This window comes from Aplysia californica, unplaced genomic scaffold (genome assembly GCF_000002075.1).
Source record: "Aplysia californica isolate F4 #8 unplaced genomic scaffold, AplCal3.0 scaffold00027, whole genome shotgun sequence".
Taxonomy (NCBI): Eukaryota; Metazoa; Mollusca; class Gastropoda; order Aplysiida; family Aplysiidae; genus Aplysia; species Aplysia californica.
The window spans coordinates 1,562,752-1,573,789 of NW_004797297.1; the positions used below are offsets into that span (position 1 = coordinate 1,562,752).

The 11,038-nt window shown below is 38.2% G+C and overlaps 1 long non-coding RNA gene across 2 annotated transcripts; it reads left to right on the forward strand.

Annotated features, from left to right (window-relative positions):
• The first annotated feature begins 1,811 nt into the window (after positions 1 to 1,811).
• Positions 1,812 to 7,353, forward strand: LOC101853521. Of its 2 annotated transcripts, XR_001185419.2 has the most exons (4): positions 1,978 to 2,364; positions 3,035 to 3,126; positions 3,815 to 3,883; positions 6,823 to 7,353. It is a non-coding gene; the product is annotated as an uncharacterized LOC101853521 (long non-coding RNA). The 2 variants fall into 2 exon arrangements; XR_220122.3 differs by lacking the exon at positions 6,823 to 7,353 and having other exon boundaries at positions 1,812 to 2,364; positions 3,815 to 4,347.
• Positions 7,354 to 11,038: the final 3,685 nt, after the last annotated feature.

Consider the following 11,038-nt stretch of genomic DNA (forward strand, 5'->3'; position numbering starts at 1 on the left):
GGGGGGGACAAGAGGGTTAAACAAATAAACTGACTGAAAGAGAATGAAAGAGATCCTATAGAGAGAGACAGACAGACAGAGAAAGAGAGAGAACATTTGTAAGATGATTCTAGGAGTATCTTTTTTGGCATCTTTCATCTTTTGTGGATCAGATTGACAAGACATAAAAAAGAAACAAAATATTATTTTCTAAAATCTATCATTGGCATTTTCTAAAAATTGAAAATTGGTGGGAATTCGAGAAACTATATTAAGGGGAAATAATCATGATGTATAACGTCTCAACATCATAATTTTACTTGTTATCTCCCCTATATCAGAAGCGCCAATCTGTTTCAATCACATAATTCTACACTACAGAATTCTACACTTAGAATTCTGTGTTCTACACTTAAAACGGGAACTGTACCACGTGACCTGTGAGAAATTGAAGACCGAAAACAATGGCGTCTTGAGGGCACGATTTATCGTTTTCGGAAGTAACCCTATAGCTTTTAAAGCAAGAGCGGCTTTTACAAACGAGTGAAAAGTGGAACATTTACTGTCCAGTTTGTAATTTTGAGTTACAGAATTCACTGTGCAACTAGAGATTGGAATTAAGGTTTTAAATTGTTGTGTTTTAGGGTGCAACAACACAAACAGCAGACATAGAGAGTTTATAAATATAAGATCTAGATCTACAGAACTGAAAAAATTCGTAACAAGGATGGGATTGCTCACAGCACTTCTAGCTTCCCACACACATTTTGCATACGTATATGGCCTACGTAATTTTTTAGTAGCAAAGCTTGTTACAAAAAATTTGTTTTACACTGAACATATTTTTTCACTAGATCTAATTAATGTTCTCAAAACATGCGTTCAATAATTAACTTTATGTCGCCAGCAGAAGTAGAAAAATGGACGGACTTGCTTTTAAAAGAGATTTAGCTCCAGCTATAAACTTTTTAAAAATCTGTAGAAACCATTGACTGGGATTAATTTTTAAAATATTGGGCTAGTATTTATTAAAGAATTTTCTTTAAAGAAATTTCTATAATAATATAGAACCTATAGATGTGTACAAATGTTTGAAAAAAATACTCATCGGTTAAGACGAATTGATATAGATCTACGTCATTGTGTAAAAGTAGGAGAATCTAGATCTAGGTGTTCGATAGTTCAGCAGCCTAGATATTTGATAATAAGTTGCGCATCAAATTTTTGACCACATGCTACAGTAGTAGTAGTAGAGATAGCGTATTATTTTCATCCGAAACATTAATTTCCGCATCCATACACCTTTTTGGGCCTTTATAAGCACATGTAGTCCTACTTTAATTATGTTACTTTCATAATTGTTTTTTTAAAGCATTTTCAATTCCTTTCACTTTCACTTCCCACGCGCGGGCTCATATAATTATGATTATAATTTAAGATTCCAAATCTGACGAATGTATTATTAAATGTGAGCGGCTCTGAGAAAACCCGTCGGAAGGTGCGAGAAGCTATTCTGAGATATCGCTAAAAATAGGCCCCGAACTTTATTTTTTATCGAAAACGAAATTGTATGAAATTCAGAAAGATAGACCATTTCTACATCATACGTTTTGAAGAAATTTGCTCAAAAGTGATTAAAAATATTAAAATAATTATTTTTGAGGACATATCGTCGCCGTATTACGCTGAATTCTTAGACAAACAGGGGGAATATTTACTAAATCGGATAGACACTTCTTTTTAATATACCAAAAGAAAGAGAATTTTATTGCCGTTTCGGGAAAACCCAATGCGCATGAATGTGTGAACATTACAAATAGTTCTGTGAGTTGCGCATGTTGTAGTTTCACTTCTGAAATGGTATTTGTCATGAATGCAGTTTAACATCTAATGTACCATTTCCTGCCGTTCAAATCAAATATGAACTGTTCCTTATAAAATTGACTTTAAGTTCTTTTTTCTGCTCTACGAAGTATTTTTTTCCGAGTTTACTGTAAGTAAACTGATTGTTTTCTGTTTCCAAGTGGTCGAGCGCTTTTGTTTACATAATTTAATTGAATCAAGATGGCGGACCGATCAGCTGAGTGGCGTATTTCATCGATGTGGAACGATCTCAGTCGGATTGGAATGAGACAAATCACAGACGAAAATGAATTGGATGAACTGATTATTGATTATTTCAATGCAAGACCTATTGATTGTGAAGACAGTCGATTCTAGTTTGGAGGAGGAGACACATGATGAACCAATTACGACGACGACCGTGGCCGTGACACACCCACACACACCCACACCCCCTGCTCATGACCATGATCTGGAATCTGGAACTTCATGAAGAAGAAGTCCTGGTTCCTGTTCAACCAATTGGCATAACATCATCAGATGGTAAGCAAGGTTTACCATACCCGCAGTCCCAGCTTCTATACTAGTCCTTATAATTGATAACTTAATTATCAGCTAGATTAAAGAACTGCGTATTCTTCTAGATTCTATCCTACCTCTTAGCCTTAGCAGTGTATTAGAATTGGAGGAGCTAGATCGACTAGATCTATCACTATACGGTAGCTTAACTCTTGGAACGAGACCAAGTCTGTCAACGTTATTATAGACTTAGATCAAGATTGTACTAGACTAGACTAGACTAACTAGACACTTGACTATATCTAGACTTATGACTCTTCTAGATCTGGACTCCTATGACACTTAACTTAAGACCCTTGATGAAAGTTACTCGAGCCTGCAGCTGTTGTTTAGATCCCTGTCGCTTACCTATCTGTATGATGAAGCAAGTCTCACTGCAGTGTGTGTTGAGATCTAGATCTAGAATTTAGATGACATTATGGTGTGTTGTTTTAAACTTTATACACCAAGTCACCAGACACATGTTGATTGTGCCTAGATCTAAGACTAAATAAATCCAGGGCCAGTTGTGTATCTCTGTAAACAGTATTTTTCTAGACGTGTGGAGATGATCCAGTGCACACTACACAGATAAATTCTTGTTGATCTCTTCAGTTTTATTTCATTGTACATACTATTTTCATTGATCTCTTAGGTGCAATTTCTGGCCCAGGACCTTCGCAGCCCCCCTCCCATGCTGTGCTCTACAACAACAAAGTGATGCTGACCAGTCCAGTATTGCTGAAGGTAATGCCTCTCTCAATGGAATTGAATAATAGACTTGGGCTACTACTACTACAATTTATATTGATGCTTACACCTGCTTTGAATTTCTTGATTCATTTACAAAGCAGAAAATAATCGATCTTACATACTTTTTAGCTTTAATTATTCGACTTGAAAAGAACCATGAGAGATGCTGCACCACACTAACTTGTATTGTTGAAGGTGATGCCTCTCAATTAAATTAAATATTATAGCATTATAGTTCAGTGTGATGCTGACTCTTGCTTTAAATTTTAAAATTCCTTTACAAAGAAGAAATATATATATATTCTGAATATATACTCTTTAATTATTTTACTTGAAAAGAACCAAGAAAAGAGAGATGCTGCACTATCGCAGTGATGATCTGTCACAAACTTGTCGTCACATGAAAGTGAATTTCTTATACTGCGTAGGTCCATATAAAAATACAGCGATGCAAAACGAAAACAAAAGGTGACAGAATGATGGACAAAAATTCTGGCTTCTTGTTGCAACCTGTCAACTGTAAAGGGATCACGGAGCAAATTATTCTCAATTGGTGATCATTAATCACTGGTTTGTTTGAACTAATAGTGGTCATTTAAATACAGTGGTGTACAACACTATAAATTTCATTATGCAAGCTGCACACCTTTAAATCGCTCTCTTTTAATTTCTGTATCTACAGACGAGGATGATGCCTTAGGGGTGACCTTCATAGAGAACGTGACAGTGACAGCCTTTGTGGTGCCAGAAGGTAAGGGTGTGGAGCAGACAGCTTTGCGAAGTTGAAGGGCCTGAAGTGCTTCTGCAAGCTCAATGATGGCCTGCCTTGCAACAGCCAGTTCGAATCAACTGCTTTTGACGACCTGCGTTTGTCTTTTGCTGGTATGACACGAGAGGAGCATAATATTTTTTTGACGCGTTTTTACGTAATTCAATGATTTACTGTTGTAACATAAAATCAGTCATAACATCACATAGAAGAGAGGTATTTCACTAAAATAAAAAGCAAAATGTCCACAAGTGGCACCTCTATGCTGTGGTATCAGCATTATTTGCTTCTATGCATTGTCATCATGGAAAATGTGTTCCCAAAGTAAGCAAAACTTTAAAACCTGTTTTCTCAAAATTTGACACTCGAACCCCTGTTCGCTTTAAAATGCCATAACTTTTCACAAAATGCTCCAATTGCTTTCAAATAAAGTGCAAAATGCTCGGTAAAGATGTGTCTTTTAAAATATGCAAAAAAGTTCATTTTGAAATTTTGCACCTTGTGAAGTGTTTTCTCAGAGCCACACACGACTTCTGGCGCTCATATGACCTTATGCAGTTGTGAGCGCTGTAAAACATCTATACCAAAACTAAACCCTCACACAGCTGAGCTTGTTTACCCACGGCTGCAGTCTCATGTCTTACTGTTAATGGACTCATGGTCTAGGTTTGGGGAAATTGTACTAACATATATATATATATATATATATACACCTTGGTGTTGATTTTATAAGAACATCTTGAATTAAAGACATAGATTCAACTTTTCATTGAGGGAATTATTTTTAGGATCAAACGACTAAGATAAAATAGGGATGGGAGCATGGACAAAGTAAAGGCTATGGTGTGACAGCGGTGCTATCGGCTGACCATCGGAAAGACACATTTATCCGACATCGTTCTGATGTTGGGTGATCATCGGTTTCCGATAGTGTGTGGGAACCCGACATCGTCCTGATGGTGGGTTATCGTCGGTTTCCGATGGTGTGTCAATGTCCATCATCGCGCCGATGGTGGGTTGTCATCGGAAACCGATGGTACGTCGGTATCCATCATCGCGCCGATGGTGGGTTGTCATCGGAAACCGATGGTACGTCGGTATCCATCATCGCGCCGATGGTGGGTTGTCATCGGAAACCGATGGTACGTCGGTATCCATCATCGCGCCGATGGTGGGTTGTCATCGGAAACCGATGGTACGTCGGTATCCATCATCGCGCCGATGGTGGGTTGTCATCGGAAACCGATGGTAAGTCGGTATCCATCATCGCGCCGGTGGTGGGTTGTCATCGGAAACCGATGGTAAGTCGGTAATCATCATCGTGCCGATGGTGGGTTGTCATCGGAAACCGATGGTAAGTCGGTATCCATCATCGCGCCGATGGTGGGTTGTCATCGGAAACTATTATGACAAACTTCAGTTTTGACCTAAAAATTAATATTTTGACCTGTCATTTACTTGAAAATTTTATATTAAATGAAAGTTTCCTCATAATATGTATCTGTGTACATGTTTTTAATGTTTATCAACTCTGGAAAGCCCTCAGAGTACAATATGTAGTTCGTTCATAACAATTACTACAAAAGAAAAATACTGATTAAAATACATACCCATACACTTATGATAAAAATCAAAATATCAGAATGTAAGCAAGGTCTAATACATCCTCAAGTTAGGTTAAAATTAAAAATACATCCCAAAACAACTGTAAATTACATGGAATAAGGTTTCGTTCATAACCATTATGACGCCATGTCATGTTCATAACATGATGACAATCCATTATGACAAGCATACTTTTGCCTCTTCTTCACTTCTCTTTTGAGTCATCAGCATGCTACTCTTCCATGTTCATTCCACCATGTAAAAGGATGTTGTGAAACAGTGGGAAGTCCCTCACATGATATTTTGCAGAAATATCATAAAGTGTTTGTTCATAACATCATTATGACAAACCTGGATTATCTCAATCAAAGTCATATTTAAGCAAAACCATGCGATGGAGCGGAAAATTACCCTTCTGATGGATCAATGTCAAACCAATGTTTAATACCGGTCATTCCCCGGGATGATATGTTTAACGATTAGGGTTTTCTAGACCTTGGAAAGTCTGATGATGTAATTATGACACGAGTTATGAACGAACTTATAAATTTTACTCAGCAATAACATCATTAATATAAAAACATAAAACCCTTTTAATGGACACACGCTGCTATGATGGTGTATAAAAATTATTTTCAATGTTTGAATGCTCTACTGTTTGATAGTTTAAGATTAACAATATATTCTGTATTTAACATACAATTACGTGTGCACTCAGGGTGAGTAAAAAATGCCCTATTTTTTGTACTATTATCTTTCTATGAAGAGATATATAAGATGCACACATCAATCTACTTGCTCATGCAGCTTGACCAACTTATTTCCTTGCCATATGCATAAAGTTTTCAGAAGAAAACATATTTTACCACGAGTAGTGGTTGATTTAAAAAGTCCTCATGCAAACACCCCCACCTTTTGGCAAAAGCTCATATCTATTCTGAATACATACTCTTTCATTATTTTACTTGAAAAGAACCAAGAAAAGAGAGATGCTGCACTATCGCAGTGATGATCTGTCACAAACTTGTCGTCACATGAAAGTGAATTTCTTAAACTGAGTAGGTCCATATAAAAATACAGCGATGCAAAACGAAAACAAGAGGTGACAGAATGATGGACAAAAATTCTGGCTTCTTGTTGCAACCTGTCAACTGTAAAGGGATCACGGAGCAAATTATTCTCAATTGGTGATCATTAATCACTGGTTTGTTTGAACTAATAGTGGTCATTTAAATACAGTGGTGTACAACACTATAAATTTCATTATGCAAGCTGCACACCTTTAAATCGCTCTCTTTTAATTTCTGTATCTACAGACGAGGATGATGCCTTAGGGGTGACCTTCATAGAGAACGTGACAGTGACAGCCTTTGTGGTGCCAGAAGGTAAGGGTGTGGAGCAGACAGCTTTGCGAAGTTGAAGGGCCTGAAGTGCTTCTGCAAGCTCAATGATGGCATGCCTTGCAACAGCCAGTTCGAATCAACTGCTTTTGACGACCTGCGTTTGTCTTTTGCTGGTATGACACGAGAGGAGCATAATATTTTTTGACGCGTTTTTACGTAATTCAATGATTTACTGTTGTAATATAAAATCAGTCATAACATCACATAGAAGAGAGGTATTTCACTAAAATAAAAAGCAAACTGTCCACAAATGGCACCTCTATGCTGTGGTATCAGCATTATTTGCTTCTATGCATTGTCATCATGGAAAATGTGTTCCCAAAGTAAGCAAAACTTTAAAACCTGTTTTCTCAAAATTTGACACTCGAACCCCTGTTCGCTTTAAAATGCCATAACTTTTCACAAAATGCTCCAATTGCTTTCAAATAAAGTGCAAAATGCTCGGTAAAGATGTGTCTTTTAAAATATGCAAAAAGGTTCATTTTGAAATTTTGCACCTTGTGAAGGGTTTTCTCAGAGCCACACACAAATAGTGTATAATGCTGAGTTAGCCAATGCATTGCAATGCGCGCTATTATCAATTATTGAATTGTAACTAGACTTCAATTTGATCCGTAACAAGAGACCACTTATTTTTTTATACGTGTTCATGAATGTGTGTGTGTTTACTGTGTGCGAGGAGTAAAAATTAAAGGTTAAAGATTCGAGATCTGACGAATGTATTTATAAAATAGCGTAATAGTGCTGGGTTAGCCGATGCCTTGCGAAACACGCTTTTATCAATTAATTGAATTGTAACAGGACTTCGATTTGATCCGTAACAAGACAACACTTATTTTTTCTTATACGTGTTCAAAAATGTGTGTTTGTTTACTGTGTGTGGGCATTAAAGATTCCAGGTCTGACGAATGTATTTATTAAATAGCATAGGCCTATAGGGCAGGGGTGGCCAACGCATTGCGATACGCACTTTTATCAATTAATTGAATTGAAACAGGACTTCAATTTGATCCGTAACAAGAGACCACTTATTTTTTCTTATTCGTGTTCAAAAATATGTGTTTGTTTACTGTGTGCGGGGATTACAGGGGGACAAGCCCATCTCCTCGACATGTGATCCAGGGTATGGGGATACATTTTTTTCAAAATGCACACAGCTCTGAAATCCTTGACCAGTGATCACTCGCCATGGAACTCTTCTGTTGTGACTGTAGACACAAGTTTCTTCATTATCACATCTTAATGAGCCTATCATTCATGCATTAGAAAGGACACTTCCAACACACAGAAAATGACTTTGAACATATATTTAGGAAACCTATGCCAGTTCCACTCTTGTTTACTTTGTTTTGCATTATTGGCTTTTATGTGTAAACCAATATTTTGAGGCCTTTTCTGCATTTTTGTGTTTTTGGCAGCATGTACAATAGGCTTATATATTTTCTGTACAACCAACACATTCTCCAATCTCTTGTATTTATGTTAGACTCGCACGTGCTTTAAACAAAGCATGTTGTTGTACACACTATTGATGCAAACACAGAGATGAATTCTTAAAGTGAGAAATAATACATTTCCTCAATATAAGCTCTATTTATCTCTTTCTAGTAAATTGGAGAAAAGACTTATATTGTTCTTTTTTGCTTGCTTTGGATGGCCTTAAGTTTAATGACAATATTATTGTAGTGAGCATTATGTTACTGTCAGCGTCCCCTTATCGTAGATTTAGTACTAATCAAGACTATATCTAGATATTTTGCCAACAGAATTAATGTTCATAATTAGTGTTATTATCAAGTGTATTGTGATTGTGAAGATCTTTAGTAGATCTAGAGATCTAGATCTATCTAGATCTAGATCTAGATCCCATCCCATCATTAAAAAACAACAACAAACCAACAATACAAATACAAAAACATTGTAACATTGCCAATTATGACATATTGTTGGCAATAAAAATGTACTAGACTATTTCACTATATTTCCTCTTCGAAGAAAGTTTTTAAAATACTGATGTAAGGTGTCTTCCAAGCCCTACCACTAGCATCAGCGTGCATAGCAACGCGAAGCCTCGCTGTGCGGCGCAGCCAAGGGTGCCCTCAACCGGCCGCCATGTTTTAGTTTCAATTCCTCACAGCGAATCTGCGATCGCGAAGAGGGAGTTCCGCTTATAAGTGTAGAATTCTGTGGTTTCAATATAATATGAGCATGTCTCCTTATATAACACGATGTGACGTCGTGTCGCACACGGCAGTCGCTAGCGATGAGTCGCGTGACGAAGTGACGACATCCCACAGCGTGTCGACCGGCACTCGTTGGCTAGGTAGGCCTATTTAGACACTTTTATTAATGGTGATGTTTTAAACCTGCCAGACCCTCAGTCTGTCGCCCGCGACGAGGTCTCAATCGCCGCATAGACCGGTCACTGGCGACTGTCGAGGGCGGCTGGACGTCGCTTCGCAGTTAAGGAGACAACTTCTTTAAATTTAAAATCTGAACAGTACTTGACTGATTTGGGAGCTTTCCTACCAAATATCTATCGTTCGGATGCCCCCCCCCCCCTTCTTTTTTTGTGTTTGTTACTCTTTTGTAACACTTCTAATCCTCGGCACTTACATGTATATCGACTCTATTGTGTTGCAAGTGCCGTAAAACTCTTACTAAACCTAAAGGAGCGGCAAGGACTGCTCGCGACATGACGTCGCGTCGCACATAAGGAGACAGTCTAAGATGTAATTTTTGCTGCTGCTTTGGAAAGAGAGATGCTCAAACCTGGATGGTAGCTTTTTCTTTCTTTTTTTCAAACCTTCCTTTATGTAATTCGCTTCTGGTTCATTTCAAAACCATTCTTGAAACAATGCACAGGCAATCCGTTTGTGTGTTTGTAAGTGTGTGTGTGTGTGCACGTGTGTCTGTTAGTGCGTGTGTGTTGATGTGTGTGTGTGTTGGTGTGTGTTGGTGTGTGTGTGTGTGGGGGGGGGGGGTGAGTGTGTGCGTGGTTTGTTTTGCGTGCGTGTGTGTATGTGTGACGGCGGAAGGACTGATAAACTTTCCTGTTGAGAAACATAATTACACCAAAAATTTAACGATTGAATGATCATCGCGTGAGCGAAAAATCTCTCTCTCTCTCTCTCTGCAATGAAAGTGACTTCCATTCTATTATGGGAATGGGATCTGACATTGTACACGGAGTGGGCACACGGCAAGGCATGCTAACGGGAGGATGGTACTTGTTACTTCATGTAGATCTTACATTTTTTCAGTCCATCTTCTCCCCCCCCCCCCCCCCCCCGCCCCCGCGCTTCATGGCCCTGTTTTCCAATCTGTTATAGTTAATTGTAAAACGCTATTATCTTGATTTGTTTATTAATACGTGCAGCTGATAATGTCTCCTTCGAAATATGACCCACTTTAGTCCTGCAATCCTTTTACTGCTACTCGTTGGCCCTTTCTTTACTGCTGTCTTTCAGCCACAACCCTGATCTTATGGAAGGTGAGATCTAATTATCGGAGGCCCGGTATGCAAGTTGGGGAAGTTAAAGATCCCTTGGTGGTCGATAAGAGTAGGCTTTAGCCGCCACCCGGACAAAATTCAAATCAACCTGAACATTTTAATATGTCCAGTGCGCTCATATATGCCATTAAATGCAGTTGCGAGCGCCACAAAACACAGACAAAAGAAAGAAAGAAAAGGCTCAAAATGTGGAGTTCTTTTCTGACAGAATCTGGCTTTTTTTTTTTGCAATAGCAAAAACTGTGAGTCATTCTAATCCTTATTTTTTCTATTTCGTTTAAGAAATTCAGTCGAACCTGTTTTTCTGTGTACACTTCGTTATTATTAACAAAACGTCCGTCCCAGACAATGAAATGTACAAACAACCATTTTCAATTTCCCCCACGCATTTTTTCTTAATTATCATAGCATTGACTTGTATTCAATCAACAGACGTGATTTCGCTTTCTGAGAGGGAAGACAAGGAATTTTATTGAGTATCAATGTCTTTCTGCAAGGACGAATGCCGCACAGCCCGGGATTGACTTCGGTGAACAGGACCGAAGCTGCATGTCTCCTTTAATTAAGTTCTTTTGGAAAGTGTTTGACGGCGTTGCAACTCCATAAGGCACAAGG